We start from the raw sequence: 19,794 nt of genomic DNA, 5'->3' as shown, positions 1-19,794 counted from the left end.
GTCTTACTCTTCATGAAGCTTATTTCCCTCCGTAAGGGTTCTAATCTTCATGAAACTTATTTCCGTGGAAGTTCTTGCCTTCACTAGGAGCATCTCTTGGCTCTAGTTCATGGTTTTCTTGAAACCTTCTCTTAGGGGCCATCCCTATTAGTTCCAGACGTCTGTAGACGTTCCTTCGAGGATGTCCTAGTCGGCCTAACCCTCCATGTGGAGGAGTCAGCTTCAAGGACTCTTGGTCGGCCATAGAGACCAAGCCCTTGAGGCCCTGGTCGGCCGTAACCTTAATGTCTAGAGCTTTTTGGCCCTTCGGGATCCTATTTTGTGGAAGTTCTTGAACTTCAATATTCTCAATGGCTACTCGGCCTCCTCTGGTCGGTCAAGGGGAAACATTTTTGCTTTCTTGGACAACATGTCTCGATGGACCTAGAACATAAACTATCACGTTCGTGTTCTTGATGGGTCCTCATAATTCAAAGGAACCTTGTTAAAGCTGGCATAACCCCTCTTATTTTTCCATTGGTTAAGTTTGTTTCAATTAGGCGAACAGCTTCCTTAGGCGGGGATGTGCGGGGCTCATGCCTTGTATTTAATACATCTATTCTTTTTAGAACTTTCAATACTTCACAAATTAAAGGAGGAGCCTGGCTGGCTTAAGGCATCTCTTGGAGGTCGGTCTGCTGGAGTTTGTAATGTAGACTTCAATTGACCATATACATTTCATGAAGTTAGCTTTCTAATATCTTTTTCTTATTTGGCCAACGCCTACTTCGCAGCTTCTTTCACTAGGAGCGCAAAATGAAGGAGGGAGCACATGGCCTTGGAGACATTTGATGAAGAAACTTGAGAGAAAGCTTTAGAATTGGGATTCTAGAGCTCTCTTAGCGTTTATCGACGGTTGGAAGACTTATTCAAGATGATGGACACCCATGATGATGAGGTGCGCTTCGTTAATATATCCCTTGGCTCTGTTCATAGCTCTTACCCGGATATGGTAAATTTGCAAGGCTTTCCTAGCCTTTGGGTTGTTTCTGAGGTTGCCATTATTGGCCAATCATCTGATTTTGGACTATAGATTGTTCTTCAGTGTTTAGGCCTTGTGATAAGTGGTATTTTATACCACTTAGAACGTCTTAAAATGGCTTAAATTGGTGTCTTGAAATCAAGTATTTTGTGTATTTGATGCATTTTTCTAGTGTTTATGCATTTCAGGGTATTAGTTGCATTTTGGGGGAGGAATCATCAAGAATAAGCCTTGGCATGTGTTCACCATTGCGAGAGGAAAGGAGTGGGCAGATTACGGCGAAGAAACGGAGCAAACTTGGATTTTTTCCAGTAGAGACCTGCGCGCCCGCGCAGCTATGCTGAGCGGCCGCGCAGGGTCGAGAATTTTGCTGAATTATTTTAGACTTCTACTTCTGTTTGACTTCCAACTTCTATGTAATCTGAGTTTTATGGGACTATTATATAAGTAGATTTGAGACGTTTTCACAGGGGGGATTAAGAAGAAGAAGATTGTGTTTTACGCAAGAAGCGAAGGAGATAAGGAAGAAGACCGATTTAGCACACCGCAACGAAGAGGAAGCATATTTTCTTGTGATTCTTGTTTCGTTGTAATGTTGGATGCTAGTTTTCTTGCTTTGACTTATTTACTCTTGTGACGTACTCTGTTTTAATATAATTAGTTTAGTTATTATTTTCTTGTGTTTGTTTATCATGATTTTATATGAACCCATGATGGCGATAAGTTCTATTATGGGCTAATCGTGATCATGGGGTTGCAACAGATTTATTATGGAATTCTTTAGTTAATTGTTTAATACTTTAGTGTGTGATGATTGCATGATATCTAGTATTGGTTGTGCGTATTCGTCTTATGTGCGTCGCGAACATATAAGATAGAGTGTTAATCTCTTGTGAAGCGACGGTGGATCTTGAGATTTAGAACTTGCCATGCTAGCATAGGTTCATGTACGTTGTGCATGATTAGTGGGTAACTCTAACAGTTTTATTTGCCCTATGTAATCAAAAAAAGAATAACTTGTGCTTAAATTGTTGTGTTGTCAATTTCTGTAGACATATAGGAACTCAACATAATTGATGACTATTCAACTTCTATCTTAATTGTGGATGCTTGGTGGAATGGTATTAGTACAATGAAAGTTGGCTTTTATCAGTTTCGTGTTATTCGATTAATATCATCACTGTCACATGCTAAAGGTAATAACAATGGCTATAGAAGGAAGTAATAATGAAGTTGTGATTTCATGAGTGTTTTATTATTGATAAATTGAAGTGTTAGTTAAGTGGTTAATTAAGTAGTTAATTATAGTTAATATTTAATCAACAATTTTAAGTGTTATTATCTTAACATTGAGAAGTAATCATACATTGGTGAGTGAGTTTAATTAGACAATAATTTAGTCTGAGTCTCTGAGGAAACGAACTAGAAAGTATTCTATATTACTTGCGAACGCATATACTTGCGTGAATATTAGCGCGTGTTTTCGCTCTAACAAGTTTTTGGCGCCGCTGCCGGGGACTCGGCGTATTTGTTTAGTTTATGTACTTACCATCATTGGTCATTAGGACTCAGTGATTAGGACGTAGTAGTTACTTATTTTTTCTGGTTGTGTTTCAGGTACTTTAGCAAGCGTTTATGCAAACTCGTTCTCGTGCTCGCAAGAGGACTTTAGATACAGCTGAGGAGACAGACGAAGTTCTTGATATTCCGGAGAAGTTAGATTTTGAGGATTCGGATTCAGGAACTGAGCAGAAAGAACCAGTAAACATGGGAGATCGTATTGTTCAAGCTGATCCAGCTCTTATGGATTTTTCTCGGCCTAAAATTGATGACATTCAGTCAAGCATCCTTCATCCGGCTATTTAAGCTAACACCTTTGAAATCAAGCCGGGCACTATTCAGATGGTGCAGAATTCTGTTTCTTTTGGAGGAGCGGCAACTGAAGACCCCAACATGCACATAAGGAATTTTATCGAGATCTGCAGCACTTTTAAGTATAATGGCGTGACTGATGAGGCTATCAAGTTGAGGCTTTTCCCATTCTCACTAAGGGACAAGGCTAAAGACTGGTTACATTCTGAACCAGCTGGGTCCATCACTACGTGGCAAGATCTTGCGCAAAAGTTTCTGGTGAAGTTTTATCCGATGGCAAAGACTGCTGCTATGAGGAGTGCTCTTACTCAGTTTGCGCAGCAACCTACGGAGTCTATGTGCGAAGCTTGGGAACGCTACAAGGAAATGTTGAGAAAATGTCCACATCATGGAATGCCGGATTGGATGGTGATAACTGGTTTCTATAATGGTTTGGGGGCTCAATCTCGGCCCATGCTCGATGCAGCAGCTGGAGGCGCCTTATGGGCTAAAAGCTATACTGAGGCGTATAATCTTATCGAGACGATGGCTGCAAATGAGCATCAAAACCCAACTCAGAGGATGACGTCAGGCAAGGTAGCAGGTATTCTGGAAGTTGATGCAGCCACCGCTATTGCAGCCCAGCTCCAAGCGCTATCAATGAAGGTTGATTCTTTGGCTACGTATGGAGTTAATCAAATAGCTATGGTTTGTGAGCTTTGAGCAGGTTCTCATGCTACGGATCAGTGTTCTCTTGTAAACGAATCTGTTCAGTATGTGAATAATTATCAGCGACAACAGCAGCCTGTGCCAGCGACCTATCATCCTAACAACAGAAATCATCCAAATTTCAGCTGGGGGAATAATCAGAATGCTATTCAGTCACCATATCAGCAAGGAGTGAGTAAACAGTTTAACCCACCTGGATTCCAGCAACCACAGCAGTATGCTACAAGGCAATCATATCCTCAACAGGGAAGTGCAGCTGCACCTACTAGTGCTGATTTTGAGGAACTTAAGCTGTTGTGCAAGAGTCAGGCGGTTTCTATCAAGACCTTGGAAAATCAAATTGGTCAATTAGCCAATGCAGTGCTCAATCGTCAACCTGGCACTCTTCCCAGTGACACGGAAGTACCAGGCAGGAAGGAAGCTAAAGAGCAAGTCAAGGCTATTACCTTAAGGTTTGGAAAAGTAGCTGATCCTGAAAAGGCAAAAGAAGTAGAAGCTGAAATTAGAGGTGAAGAATCTAAGCAAAAGGAGAAAGCGGCGGAACCAAGGAAGACTACTGTTGAACACACTCTGCCTGAGGCTAATACAGGGGAGAAACAGCTCTATCCTCCACCACCTTTTCCTAAGAGATTGCAGCAACAAAAGCTGGATAGACAGTTCGGGAAGTTTCTGGAGGTGTTCAAGAAACTTCACATCAATATACCTTTCGCTGAGGCTCTGGAACAAATGCCTAGTTATGCGAAGTTTATGAAGACTATTCTTTCAAGGAAGGTGAAACTGGATGACCTTGAAACCGTTGCTCTCATGGAAGAATGCAGCGCTGTTCTGCAACAAAAGTTACCACCAAAATTGAAAGATCCAGAAAGCTTCACCATTCCTTGCACAATTGGCAATCTGACGTTTGACAAGTGCCTTTGTGATTTGGGAGCAAGCATTAATCTGATGCCGTTGTCGATCTTTAAAAAACTGGATCTGCCTGATCCAAAACCCACGTACATGTCACTACAATTGGCTGACTGTTCCATTACTTACGCAAGGGGCATAGTTGAGGATGTGCTCGTCAAAGTGGATAAGCTCTTCTTTCCAGCAGATTTTGTTATTCTGGATTTTGAGGAAGATAAGAAGATTCCCATAATCTTGGGGAGGCCTTTCTTGGCTACTGGCTGTACCTTGATAGATGTGCAAAAAGGGGAACTTACTATGCGGGTCCAAGATCAGGATGTGACCTTCAACGTATTCAAGGCAATGAAATTCCCTACAGAAGATGAGGAGTGCTTAAAAGTGGATGTGATTGATTCTGCGGTTACTTCGGAACTCGATCACATGCTAATGTCTGATGCATTGGAAAAGGCCTTAGTGGGGGATTTTGACAGCGATGATGAAGATAGCAACGAGCAATTACAATATCTGAACGCTTCTCCCTGGAAGCAAAAGCTGGACATACCATTTGAATTTCTTGGTACTTCTGACCTCAAGAACGCTGAAGGGAAGCTCAAACCATCAATAGAGGAAGCACCTACCTTGGAGCTCAAGCCATTACCTGAACACTTGAGGTATGCTTTTTTAGGTGATTCATCTACGTTACCTGTTATTATTTTATCTGACCTTTCAGGTAGTGAGGAAGACAAGCTCTTAAGGATTTTGAGAGAATTCAAATCGGCTATAGGATGGACCATAGCAGACATCAAGGGGATAAGTCTTTCATATTGTATGCATAAAATTCTGCTAGAGGAAGGTAGTAAGCAAACTGTGGAACAGCAGCGAAGACTGAATCCCATCATGAAGGAGGTGGTGAAGAAAGAAATTCTAAAATGGCTAGATGCAGGCATCATTTATCCTATTTCTGACAGCTCGTGGGTGAGCCCCGTACAATGTGTACCTAAGAAGGGAGGTATCACTGTGGTCGCAAATGAAAAGAATGAGCTCATCCCTACTCGAACAGTTACAGGATGGAGAGTATGCATGGATTATAGAAAATTGAACAAAGCCACAAGGAAGGATCACTTCCCCCTTCTATTTATTGATCAGATGCTTGACAGATTGGCGGGTCATGAGTATTTTTGTCTTCTGGATGGTTATTCCGGGTATAATCAGATTTGTATTGCACCAGAGGATCAGGAAAAGACTACCTTCACTTGTCCATTTGGCACATTTGCTTTTCGCAGAGTTTCGTTTGGGTTATGTGGCGCACCGGCCACCTTTCAGAGATGTATGATGGCTATATTCTCTGACATGATTGGAAATAACGTCGAAGTGTTCATGGATGACTTCTCCGTCTTTGGACACTCATATGATGAATGTTTGAATAATCTGCGCGCCGTACTCAAAAGATGCGTGGAAACTAATTTGGTGCTTAATTGGGAGAAATGTCATTTTATGGTGCGTGAAGGCATTATCCTTGGGCATAAGGTCTCTAGCAAGGGTCTGGAGGTGGACAAGGCCAAGGTGGGAGTCATTGAAAATATTCCCCCACCTAATTCTGTGAAAGGAATCCGTAGTTTTCTTGATCATGCGGGTTTTTATCGGCGATTCATCAAGGACTTTTCAAAGATATCTAAGCCGTTGTGCAATTTGCTTGAGAAAGATGTGCCTTTCAAATTCGATGATGAATGTTTGGCAGCATTCGAGACTCTCAAGGAGAGTTTGATCACGGCACCAGTCATTACAGCACCAGATTGGACAAAACCATTTGAGATGATGTGTGATGCGAGTGATTATGCGGTAGGTGCAGTTCTGGGACAGCGCAAGAAAAATCTCTTCCATATGGTCTACTATGCGAGTAAGACTTTAAATGGTGCCCAATTGAACTACACCACTACTGAGAAGGAGCTTTTGGCTATAGTCTTTGGCTTTGAGAAATTTCGATCTTATCTGCTTGGTACGAAAGTAACAATATTCACTGATCATGCAGCTATTCGCTATCTGGTTTCTAAGAAGGATTCGAAGCCGAGACTCATTCGTTGGGTGCTTTTACTTCAGGAATTTGAGTTAGAGATCAAAGATAGAAAAGGTACTGAGAATCAAGTAGCTGACCATCTCTCTAGGTTAGAGAATCCCGATTCTACTTCACAAGATAGGACGTTAATCAATGAATCTTTTCCGGATGAGCAGTTATTTGCAATTCAGGAGGAAGAACCATGGTTTGCAGATATTGTAAACTATCTCGTCAGCAATATAATGCCTCCTAATTTGACATCCGCTCAAAAGAAGAAGTTTCTGCATGAGGTGAAGTGGTATATGTGGGATGAACCATATTTGTTTAGACAGGGAGCTGACCAGATCATCAGGAGATGTATCCCGTTCTGTGAGACGGAGTGGATATTACGAGACTGCCATTCCACGGTTTATGGTGGACACTATGGCGGTGAGAAGACGGCAGCTCGTATTCTGCAAGCAGGTTTTTTCTGGCCTACTTTGTTCAAGGATGCTCATCAGTTTGTTTTAAGGTGTGATCGTTGCCAAAGAGTGGGAAATTTGTCAAGGAAGGATGAAATGCCATTAAATGTGATGCTTGAAGTCGAGGTCTTTGATGTATAGGGAATCGATTTCATGGGGCCTTTTATCTCGTCTTGCAATAATCAGTACATCTTGCTGGCAGTCGATTATGTCTCAAAATGGGTCGAAGTTAAAGCTTTACCGACAAATGATGCAAAGGCAGTGCTAAATTTTCTTCATAAGCAAATTTTCACAAGGTTTGGAACACCTCGGGTAATCATAAGTGATGAAGGATCGCATTTTTGCAACCGTAAGTTCACTTCTATGATGCAACGTTATAATGTGAATCATCGAGTAGCTACTGCCTATCATCCGCAAACAAATGGTCAAGCGGAAGTGTCTAACAGAGAGATAAAGCGCATTCTAGAGAAGGTTGTTTGTCCGTCAAGGAAGGATTGGTCTTTAAAGCTCGATGAAGCTGTTTGGGCTTACAGAACAGCATACAAAACTCCACTTGGGATGTCACCGTTCCAGTTGGTGTACGGTAAGGGATGTCATCTACCTGCGGAGCTTGAGCATAAGACCTACTGGGCATTGAAGAAGTTGAACCTGGATTTAGATGCAGCTGGTAAGAAAAGAATGCTTCAGCTTAATGAACTGGATGAATTTCGACTTCAAGCGTACGAAAATAACAAAATGTATAAGGAAAAGGTGAAGAGGTGGCACGATAGGAAGCTACATCCAAAGTTATTTGTACCAGGGCAACAAGTTCTCTTATTCAACTCTCGGCTCCGACTTTTTCCTGGGAAGTTGAAATCAAGGTGGTCTGGACCTTTTATTGTCAAAACTGTGTTTCCACATGGAGCGGTGGAAATTTTTGAGAATGATCTGGACCAAGCATTCAAGGTTAACGGTCAGCGGTTGAAGCACTACTATGGGGACATGGCAAACCGAGAAGTGGTTAGTGCCATTTTGTTGACTACTTGAGCAGGGTACGAAACGTCAAGCTAATGATGAAAAAGAAGCGCTGCGTGGGAGGCAACCCATGAATTATTGTTATAGGAACCCTTAGAAGTTAATAACCTATCCAAAAACACAAAAAAATCAGAAAACAGGGGCTGAAAAAAAAAATTCCAGTGACCCCCTGCGCGCCCGCGCAGCTAAGCTGAGCGCCCGCGCAGCTATGCTGAGCGGCCGCGCAGGGGTCGAGGACCAGAAATTTTTTTACAGTTCAGAAAGAAAAAAAAAACAAACAAAAACAAACACAAAAACAGTTTTAGCCCATAAACCCACGATTTTTTCCCACTACCCCATCATTTTATCCCTTAATTCCCAAACCCTAATCTAATCCACACCCTATATATACATACACCTATCCTACATATCGCCCTAACAAGTTTTTGGCGCCGCTGCCGGGGATTTGTGCGACTCTCTGTCGACCGGGCACAGTTTGGACCCGCAGTACAGGCAATAATGAGTATCGTCACTTTCCGGCGATCGCCATGAACAGGTATGCCCGTGCATGGAATGCATTTATTTGTGCTAATATTTTGCCTTCTTCGCATGCACACGAGGTCACAGTTGAGAGAGCACAGCTGTTGTGGGGAATTCTGAATGAGGAGTACTATGTGGATCTTGGTGAGTTTATCTACCAAGGAATTCTGAAGTTTTTGAGGGGAGCAAAACATATGAACATCCCTTATGCATCTACGGTTACGAAGCTATGCCGAGCAGTGGGAATGAACTGGCCGGCTCATGAGCAGTTGCAGTTGCCAGCCACTCCGATTGATTCTGGCACTCTGAATGGGATGCAGGAGTGGACCGGTGGTGAGCCTGAGGAGCATGGGCTGGGTTATCGTCTTCCAGGAGGGCGTCCAGCACGAGGTGCTACTATGGCTAGGCCAGGGCGTGATGAGGCTGGTTTTTCGAGAGCTCAGGAGGGTGCTGGGATGGTTGATGCCCAGTATAGGAGGCTTTCACGGCGGATGGATGCCATGTATGAGACACAGAGCAGGTTTGCTCAGGAACTCACCCTTGCGTTAGGGACTGCTTTTCGAGGCCTTGGAGCTGATATCCAGTGGCCAGTTTTTGGTGAGGACTCTGCATACCCGCCGCCTGATACTCCACCCACTGAGGGTGATGATGATGATGACTCCGAGTAGGTATACCCTGTGTTCCTTTCTACTACTTTCACTGAGGACAGTGAAGATTTTTAGTTTGGGGGTGGTAGTTAAGGAATATTGTGTGTGTGTGTCATTTAGTTGCATATTCATGATAGTTTAGTTCATATAGTTGCATAATTTATGCCATATAGTTTTTTTTATGAATGTCATGTAGCTCATGCATTTACCATGATCCCTTTTGCAATGATTTATCGACTGAATTGTGATATTGATGTGAGTGTAGTGATAGCATTAAAGTGATATTAAGTTGTGTAGGTTGATATGCATGCTAGAAACACTTGTAAGTCCACTAAGTCTTAGAGAATGCGAAAGGGCTAGATTGTGTTATGATTTGGTTGTTTTCAAGGTCAATCTACTTATTATGCTTAGAATTCGATTATAGGTTCTTAGTGATAAAGACATGAAAAAGAAAAATTTTGGAGAAAAAAATATGGAAGTTGTTGCTAGTTGTGGCTAGGCGTCAAATGGCTAGTAGCCGGCTCGCGTATATTGCGAGTAGTCTAGGGTTGAGCAAGATGGAGCGAAACGCACTTGCTCAGAAATTAGAAAAAAAAAATTGCATAATTGATCAAGAGTGGGCTCTTTGGTATTCGAGTTATTAAGTTCTTAGGGGACTTTGTGCCTAGTGACCTAAGGCTTTTAGAGTCTGGGATCTGCTAACCTAACGCTCGTTACATGGATACCATTGTATAAGTCTTTTGTGGACCTCACTCATTGTACGGTCAAATAAGCATTTGAGTTGTAAATAAAAAGCACGATTCCGTAGTAAGCTCCAGAGTTCTTGTAGTGTTGAATATCACTTTGTGCCTAGATTTTTTTTATTCTTTGTATAATCGTAGGATTGTCTTGAGGATAGTCTAGTCATAGTAATTGGTCTAGTTCCGAAGCATATCTGTTAAGCATTTGCACACACCACGTTTCTGGCTGTATGTCCGTTTGCATGAGTTTATTGATCTTTAGTTGTCTAACTGCATTCGTTGAGATGTGGCAATTTGGTTGATTAATTGTAGTAAGGGGGATCGCTGCATTTTCATATAGATTGCATTTATGCATATTTTTATTTATTTTTGAGTCTGTGACGCTTGAGGGCAAGCATCGATTTAAGTTTGGGGGTGTGATAAGTGGCATTTTATACCACTTAGAACGTCTTAAAATGGCTTAAATTGGTGTCTTGAAATCAAGTATTTTGTGTATTTGATGCGTTTTTCTAGTGTTTATGCATTTCAGGGTATTAGTTGCATTTTGGGGGAGGAATCATCAAGAATAAGCCTTGGCATGTGTTCACCATTGCGAGAGGAAAGGAGTGGGCAGATTACGGCGAAGAAACGGAGCAAACTTGGATTTTTTCCAGTAGAGGCCTGCGCGCCCGCGCAGCTATGCTGAGCGGCCGCGCAGGGTCGGGAATTTTGCTAAATTATTTTAGACTTCTACTTCTGTTTGGCTTCCAACTTCTATGTAATCTGAGTTTTATGGGACTATTATATAAGAGATTTGAGACGTTTTCACAGGGGGGATTAAGAAGAAGAAGATTGTGTTTTACGCAAGAAGCGAAGGAGATAAGGAAGAAGACCGATTTAGCACACCGCAACGAAGAGGAAGCATATTTTCTTGTGATTCTTGTTTCGTTGTAACGTTGGATGCTAGTTTTCTTGCTTTGACTTATTTACTCTTGTGACGTACTCTGTTTTAATATAATTAGTTTAGTTATTATTTTCTTGTGTTTGTTTATCATGATTTCATATGAACCCATGATGGCGATAAGTTCTATTATGGGCTAATCGTGATCATGGGGTTGCAACAGATTTATTATGGAATTCTTTAGTTAATTGTTTAATACTTTAGTGTGTGATGATTGCATGATATCTAGTATTGGTTGTGCGTATTCGTCTTATGTGCGTCGCGAACATATAAGATAGGGTGTTAATCTCTTGTGAAGAGATGGTGGATCTTGAGATTTAGAACTTGCCATGCTAGCATAGGTTCATGTACGTTGTGCATGATTAGTGGGTAACTCTAACAGTTTTATTTGCCCTATGTAATCAAAAAAAGAATAACTTGTGCTTAAATCGTTGTGTTGTCAATTTCTGTAGACATATAGGAACTCAACATAATTGACGACTATTCAACTTCTATCTTAATTGTGGATGCTTGGTGGAATGGTATTAGTACAATGAAAGTTGGTTTTTATCAGTTTCGTGTTATTCGATTAATATCATCACTGTCACATGCTAAAGGTAATAACAATGGCTATAGAAAGAAGTAATAATGAAGTTGTGATTTCATGAGTGTTTTATTATTGATAAATTGAAGTGTTAGTTAAGTGGTTAATTAAGTAGTTAATTATAGTTAATATTTAATCAACAATTTTAAGTGTTATTATCTTAACATTGAGAAGTAATCATACATTGGTGAGTGAGTTTAATTAGACAATAATTTAGTCTGAGTCTCTGAGGGAACGAACTAGAAAGTATTCTATATTACTTGCTAACGCGTATACTTGCGTGAATATTAGCGCGTGTTTTCGCCCTAACACCTTGCATGGCTTTGTTTGCCGTGTGTGGCTTTTATCTACTTGCGGTCCTTCATGGACTTGAACATCTTCAGTGTTTAGGCCTTGCATGGCTTTGTTTTCTTTTTCTACTATTTCTTTCAAGTACTTGTACTATTTTATGGGAGTTAGTTTGCTAGCCTTTTCATAGCTTTCCCTTATTTTTCCTCGTACTTGTACTAAAATAGATAAGCAAACTCAACCATATATGGTATGAACCAAACAGTTCTAAAACAAGTTTATGAAGACTCTTGGGATTTATCCCCTACACAAGTCTTAATAATCCTCAAACTAAAACATGTAAATCCTAAGCAAGCAAAGTTTCAAGGTGCTTTTCAACCTAATTGTTATCTTGACAAGTGAGAATCGTACTCGATCATTTTACACGTAGTAAACCTTCAGGTTTCGTGCATGCCAAGTTCTCGGGATTTCAAAACCATCCCTAGTCTCTAGCTTGTAGGTTCCTCTTCCCTGAACACTTTTGACCTCGTATGGCCCTTCCCAATTTGGGGCAAGCTTCCCTTTCTGCCCTACACCAGAAGCTTCCACCTTCCTTAAGACTAAGTCACCTTGTTTGAAAAACCTTTCTTTAACCCTTAGGTTGTAGTAGAACGAAGCCTTTTTCTGATATTCCTCTATCTTCGCATGTGCCTCATCTCGTACTTCGTCAATTAGATCCAGGGTTAACCTTTGCCCTTCCTCATTTTCCTCAGCATTGAAAGCTTGAATCCTGGGAGAGGAATGTGATATCTCCACGGGAACAACTGCTTCTGCCCCATATGCTAACATGAAGGGAGTTGCTCTAGTCGTGACTCTACAGGTAGTCCTACAGGCCCATAGTATTGGGAGTATCTCATCCACCCAATTAATTTTTGATTTTTTGATCCTCTTCTTTAGTCCATCCAGGATTATTCGATTCGCAACTTCTGCTTGTCCATTGGCTTGCGGGTGAGCCACAAAGGTGAACCATAACTCAATTTCATTTTCTTCACAATACTTCTTGAATTCCTCGTTGTTGAATTGTGTTCCATTGTCAGTGACTAGGATGCGGGGAATTCCATACCGGCACATGATATTTTCCCACAGGAATTGTACAACTTGTTTAGTTGTGATTTTGGCCAAAGGCTTGGCTTCAATCCACTTAGTAAAATAATCAATGGCTACAATCAGGAACTTCCTTTGTGTCGTGGCCATGGGGAAATGCCCCAGTATATCCATTCCCCACATAGCAAAGGGGATAGGCGAGTTAATGGAGGTCAGCATCTCGGGGGTTGTCTAATGACTGGTGCGTGCTTCTGACAGCGGTCACACTTTTTCACATATTCTTTGGCATCAACATTCATTTCTGGCCAATAGAAGCCTAAACGGGTTATCTTATGAGCTAAGGCCCTGCCCCCCAAGTGTTGTCCACATATGTCTTCATGTACTTCTTCAAAATCCAAGCGTGCCTCATCGGGCCTGAGACACTTAAGTAGGGAACCACGAAAGATCTTTTATACAAAATTCCATCTATCAATGAGTATCTTAGTGCTCGAACAACCAATTTTCGTGCTTCAATAGCATCGTTTGGCAACCAACCGGTTTGAATATGAGTCTTAATGGGATCTATCTATGACGTCCCCAGACCTATAGGAGCTACAAGCTTAACATTAATGCTTCGTGTCTTCAGGACACGGAAGTACACACTTCCTGAACTTTCCTCTATCTCAGATGAAGCAAACTTTGATAATGCATTCGCCTTAGCATTTTCCTCCCTTGGAATATGCTCAACATGGCATTCATCGAATTGGGTCATCACGGCCCTTACTAGGCGGACATACTTAGCCATCGTATCATCCCTTGCCTCAAACTCTCCCTTCACCTGGGATATGACCAGCTTCGAGTCTCCGCAGACTTTTAAGTTCTTGACTCTAAGTGTCCCTGCTAAGCCAAGACCAGCTATTAGAGCTTCATATTCTGCCTCATTGTTTGTGGTTGGAAAGTCTTTCCAACTTCATGGCATACTCAATTAAGAACCCATCAGGGCTTTGTAAAAACCAAAATTGTTCCACTTGAATTTGTTTTTTGATGCTCCATAAAAATAGAGAACCCAGTATTCTTTCTCCTTATCAACCTTTTCTTTGTCCTCCTTATCAACTCCCTTGTGTTGAGGTATGGTATCTTCCTGCCCCCCCGACTTCTTGGTTGGGTATGGTACATTCCACCACGAAGTCAGCCAATGCCTGGGCTTTTATCGCCATTCGAGGCTTATATTTGATGTCGAATTCTCCCGGCTCTATTGCCCATTTGATCAGTCTCCCACTAGCCTTAGGACTATGGATTATATTTCTCAAGGGTTGATTTGTTAGAACCACAATTTGATGAGCCTGAAAGTAAGGACGGGGCTTTCTGGAAGCCATTACCAGAGCTAAAGCAAACTTCTCAATGGTTGAATAATTCAACTCAGCTCCATGCAGAATTTTGCTGATATAGTATACGGGTTTCTGGATTTTCAGTCCCTCCTTAACCAACACAGCGCTCAAGGCACTCTCTGAAACGTCCAAGTACAAATACAAGACTTCATTCAAAGCTGGCTTGGCCAACAACGGGGCCTAGGCCATATATTTCTTAAATTCCTCGAATGCCTTCTGGCTTTCCTCACTCCATTGAAAATCTTTGACCTTCTTCAAGGACTTGGAGAACGACAAGCATTTGTCTCCTGACTTGGAGATGAATCGTCCCAGCGCAGCAACCCTTCCTGTGAGCTTCTGAACATCTTTGACAGTTTTTGGTGCCTCCATGTCCAGGATTGCCTTTATTTTATCGGGGTTGGCCTCGATCTCTCTATTGGAGACCATCAATCCCAAAGAATTTCCAGATCCTACTCTGAAAGCACACTTCGTAGGATTTAACATCATCTTGTGGTACCTCAGCACCTCGAAAACTTCCCTCAAATGGGTTATATGATCAGTATTTACTAGACTCTTGACTAACATGTCATCAACATAGACTTCCATTGTCTTGCCAATAAGATCCTTAAAAATTTTATTTACCAACCTTTGATAGGTGGCTCCTGCATCCTTGAGACCAAACGCCATAACAAGATAACAATAAACACCAAAGTCAGTGATGAATGATACCTTTGGAATGTAGTCCTTATGCATCTTGATCAGATTGTATCCACTAAATCCATCCATAAAGCTCAGCATCTCATGCCCAGCAGTGGCATCTATCAAAGTATTGATCCTTGGTAACGGGAAACAGTCCTTAGGACAGGCATCATTTAGATCAGTGAAGTCCACACACATCCTCCATTTTCCATTGGCCTTCTTCACCATTACAGGGTTTGCTAACCACTCTGGAAATTGAATCTCCTCAATGAAACCAGCCTCTAAGAGCTTCTCCACTTCCTGTTTTATAGCTTCTTGCATTTCTGGAGCAAAACTTCTTTTCTTTTGTTTCACTGTCTTCCGATTTGGATCCACATTCAGCTTGTGAGTAATCAGTTCCGGGTTTATGCCTGGCATATCAGCTGCTGACCATGCAAATACGTCACTATTTTCTTGCAAAAATTTCACCAACTTCCCTCTAAGGGGCTCCTCGAGCGTGGCTCTAATAAAAGTCACCTTCTCAGAATCTTCGGGGGCTAAAGGAATTGAAACCAAGTCTTCTGTTGGCTTTCCTCTTTTCTCATCATTCTCTCAGATATCCAGATCTTCAATAGGAAGAACCTGCCCCCAACTCCATCTGCCCTCAAAGAGGCCACATAACAGCTTCTAGCCATTTTTTGATCTCCTCTCTCTTCTCTGATCCTATCCCGGGTGGGAAACTTCATAACTGAATGGTAGGAAGAAGGGACTGCCTTGAAGGCGTGTATCCCTGTTCTTCCTATGATAGCATTGTAAGTCGAACTAACCTTCACCACCACGAAGTCCAACATCTGAGTTGCTTTCCTTGGTTCTTGTCCTATGGTTGTTGGCAACTTGATTATCCCTTCTACAGGGCACTCCACTCTCGCAAATCCATATATTGACATGTCGGTTGGGGTCAATTGGGAGTCGTTATATCTTATTCTCAAAAAGGTGTCGTGGAGCAAGATATCCACTGAAGCACCATTATCCACAAGGACCCTTCTCACTGGGGGGGGGGGCAGGTTCGTCCTATTGAAGATCTGGATATCTGAGAGAATGATTAGAAAAGAGGAAAGCCAGCAGAAGACTTGGTTTCAATTCCTTTAGCCCCCGAAGATTCTGAGAATGTGACTTTTATTGGAGCCACGCTCGAGGAGCCCCTTAGAGGGAAGTTGGTGAAATTTTTGCAAGAAAATAGCGATGTATTTGCATGGTCAGCAGCTGATATGCCAGGCATAGACCCGGAACTGATTACTCACAAGCTGAGTGTGGATCCAAATCGGAAGACAGTGAAACAAAAGAAAAGAAGTTTTGATCCAGAAAGGCAAGAAGCTATAAAATAGGAAGTGGAGAAACTCTTAGAGGCTGGTTTCATTGAGGAGATTCAATTTCCGGAGTGGTTAGCAAACCCTGTAATGGTGAAGAAGGCCAATGGAAAATGGAGGATGTGTGTGGACTTCACTGATCTAAATGATGCCTGTCCTAAGGACTATTTCCCGTTACCAAGGATCGATACTTTAATAGGTGCCACTGCTGGGCATGAGATGCTGAGCTTTATGGATGGATTTAGTGGATACAATCGGATCAAGATGCATAAGGACGACATTCCAAAGGTATCATTCATCACTGACTTTGGTGTTTATTGTTATCTTGTTATGGCATTTAGTCTCAAGGATGCAGGAGCCACCTATCAAAAATTTCACCAACTTCCCTCTAAGGGACTCCTCGAGTGTGGCTCCAATAAAAGTCACCTTCTCAGAATCTTCGGGGGCTAAAAGAATTGAAACCAAGTCTTCTGCTGGCTTTCCTCTTTTCTCATCATTCTCTCAGATATCCAGATCTTCAATAGGAAGAACCTGCCCCCCAACTCCATCTGCCCTCAAAGAGGCCACATAACAGCTTCTAGCCATTTTTTGATCTCCTCTCTCTTCTTCGATCCCATCACGGGTGGGAAACTTCATAACTGAATGGTAGGAAGAAGGGACTGCCTTGAAGGCGTGTATCTCTGTTCTTCCTATGATAGCGTTGTAAGTCGAACTAGCCTTCACCACCACGAAGTCCAACATCTGAGTTGCTTTCCTTGGTTCTTGTCATGTGGTTGTTGGCAACTTGATTATCCCTTCTACGGGGCACTCCACTCCCGCAAATCCATATATTGGCATGTCGGTTGGGGTCAATTGGGAGTCGTTATATCTTATTCTCAAAAAGGTGTCGTGGAGCAAGATATCCACTGAAGGACCATTATCCACAAGGACCCTTCTCACTGGGGGGGGGCAGGTTCGTCCTATTGAAGATCTGGATATCTGAGAGAATGATGAGAAAAGAGGAAAGCCAGCAGAAGACTTGGTTTCAATTCCTTTAGCCCCCGAAGATTCTGAGAAGGTGACTTTTATTGGAGCCACGCTCGAGGAGCCCCTTAGAGGGAAGTTGGTGAAATTTTTGCAAGAAAATAGCGACATATTTGCATGGTCAGCAGCTGATATGCCAGGCATAGACCCGGAACTGATTACTCACAAGCTGAATGTGGATCCAAATCGGAAGACAGTGAAACAAAAGAAAAGAAGTTTTGCGCCAGAAAGGCAAGAAGCTATAAAACAGGAAGTGGAGAAGCTCTTAGAGGCTGGTTTCATTGAGGAGATTCAATTTCCGGAGTGGTTAGCAAACCCTGTAATGGTGAAGAAGGCCAATGGAAAATGGAGGATGTGTGTGGACTTCACTGATCTAAATGATGCCTGTCCTAAGGACTGTTTCCCGTTACCAAGGATCAATACTTTGATAGATGCCACTGCTGGGCATGAGATGCTGAGCTTTATGGATGGATTTAGTGGATACAATCGGATCAAGATGCATAAGGACTACATTCCAAAGGTATCATTCATCACTGACTTTGGTGTTTATTGTTATCTTGTTATGGCATTTGGTCTCAAGGATGCAGGAGCCACCTATCAAAAATTTCACCAACTTCCCTCTAAAGGGCTCCTCAAGCGTGGCTCCAATAAAAGTCACCTTCTCAGAATCTTCGGGGGCTAAAGGAATTGAAACCAAGTCTTCTGCTGGCTTTCCTCTTTTCTCATCATTCTCTCGGATATCCAGATCTTCAATAGGAAGAACCTGCCCCCCAACTACATCTGCCCTCAAAGAGGCCACATAACAGCTTCTAGCCATTTTTTGATCTCCTCTCTTTTCTCCGATCCCATCCCGGGTGGGAAACTTCATAACTGAATGGTAGGAAGAAGGGACTGCCTTGAAGGCGTGTATCCATGTTCTTCCTATGATAGCGTTGTAAGTCGAACTAGCCTTCACCACCACGAAGTCCAACATCTGAGTTGCTTGCCTTGGTTCCTGTCCTTTGGTTGTTGGCAACTTGATTATCCCTTCTACGGGGCACTCCACTCCCGCAAATCCATATATTGGCATGTTGGTTGGGGTCAATTGTGAGTCGTTATATCCTATCCTCAAAAAGGTGTCGTGGAGCAAGATATCCACTGAAGCACCATTATCCACAAGAACCCTTCTCACTGGGATGTTCCCTATTATCGGGGTTATAACCAACGGGTCGTCATGGGGAAATTTCACACCCTCCAGATCAGAATCATCAAAAGACATCGTTACTCCTGTCCTGGCCCTCTTCGGGGCTTCCCCAACAATATGCATAACTTCTCGGGCATATGTTTTCCTGGAGTTCTTGGATAACCTGGCAGCAGTTGGTCCACCAAAGATTGTGTTTATCACATGCCCTCGGGGTCTTGGTCCTCCGAAGATTGTATTTATCACCGGTCCCCTAGGCTGGGGATTCTGCCCCTGATCGTCTTGGTCCCTCCTACGATCTTCAAAGTTCTTTCTTCCATTGTTATTCCTATCCCCTCCATCTCCAGTGTATTTGTTCAATCTTCCTTTTCGAATGAAGAACTCAATTTCATCTTTGAGTTGTCTACACTCATCGGTGTCATGACAGACATCTTTGTGAAATCTACAATACTTACTCTTATCAAGCTTGGCAGGATCAGCCTTCAAGGGCTTAGGCCAACGAATATCTCGATCTTTCTCAATTTCCATCAAGATCTGGCTTCTAAGAGCATTCAGCTTAGCGTATTCAGTGAACTTTTGCCCAGGTCCTCCCTTCTTGGGGGCTAAATCAGGGTTTTGCTCGGTTCTAGGATACTTGTCCTTAGCGATATACTCCAGATCAGTTTTCCGCTTCTTGCCTCCAGTGGGCTCATTACTCACTACGGTCTTCCTCATGCTCTCTTCCACCTTGATGTACTTCCCTGCCCTATCCTGGAGCTGCAACATGCTTTCAGGGGGACGTTTGGCTAAGGACATCTTGAAAAACTCATCCCTAGTTTCTTGTTGTAGTGCTATCATGGCTACCTTATCATCAAGGTCTGGGACTTTTAAAGCCTCCTTTGTGAAACGATTCAGGTAGTCTCTCAAGGATTCCTTTGTTCCCTGCACAATGCTCATAAGAGATGCTGAACTTTTCTCATGTACTCTCCCGCTGATGAATTGCTTAATAAAAACCTGACTTAATTCTCTGAATGACCCAATAGAGTTCGGGGCAAACGACTATACCACCTTTGAGCCATACCCAACAGGGTTTGAGGAAAGTCCCGACACTTAATAGCATCATTCACGGGCTGCAACAGCAGTGCATTAGAGAACGTCCTAACATGATTAGCGGGATCTCCCGTGCCATCATAAGCTTTGATAGTTGGCACCTTGAACTTCCTTGAGATATGGGCATTCATTATTTCTTTGGTGAAGGGCGGAGTAGGATCATCAGGATCTCCAAGGGGAAGAAGATTGCTTGGATCATCCCTTGGGACAACAGCCCTTCTCTGTACTGGACCATCCAGGTCTATGACAGGAGGAGGATTTCTCCCCTAGGAGGTACTGGGGGTCTGGTGGACTGGTGCG

General features: G+C 42.5%; 1 non-coding gene across 1 annotated transcript; it reads right to left on the bottom strand.

The window, feature by feature from the left end:
- Positions 1 to 3,181: 3,181 nt before the first annotated feature.
- LOC141675640 (small nucleolar RNA R71) lies at positions 3,182 to 3,288 on the bottom strand. Its single transcript, XR_012556283.1, has one exon. It is a non-coding gene; the product is annotated as a small nucleolar RNA R71 (small nucleolar RNA).
- Between the last annotated feature and the right edge of the window lie 16,506 nt (positions 3,289 to 19,794).

This window comes from Apium graveolens, chromosome 7, assembly GCF_009905375.1.
Source record: "Apium graveolens cultivar Ventura chromosome 7, ASM990537v1, whole genome shotgun sequence".
Taxonomy (NCBI): domain Eukaryota; kingdom Viridiplantae; phylum Streptophyta; class Magnoliopsida; order Apiales; family Apiaceae; genus Apium; species Apium graveolens.
This window is presented reverse-complemented; position numbering and strand designations above follow the sequence as displayed.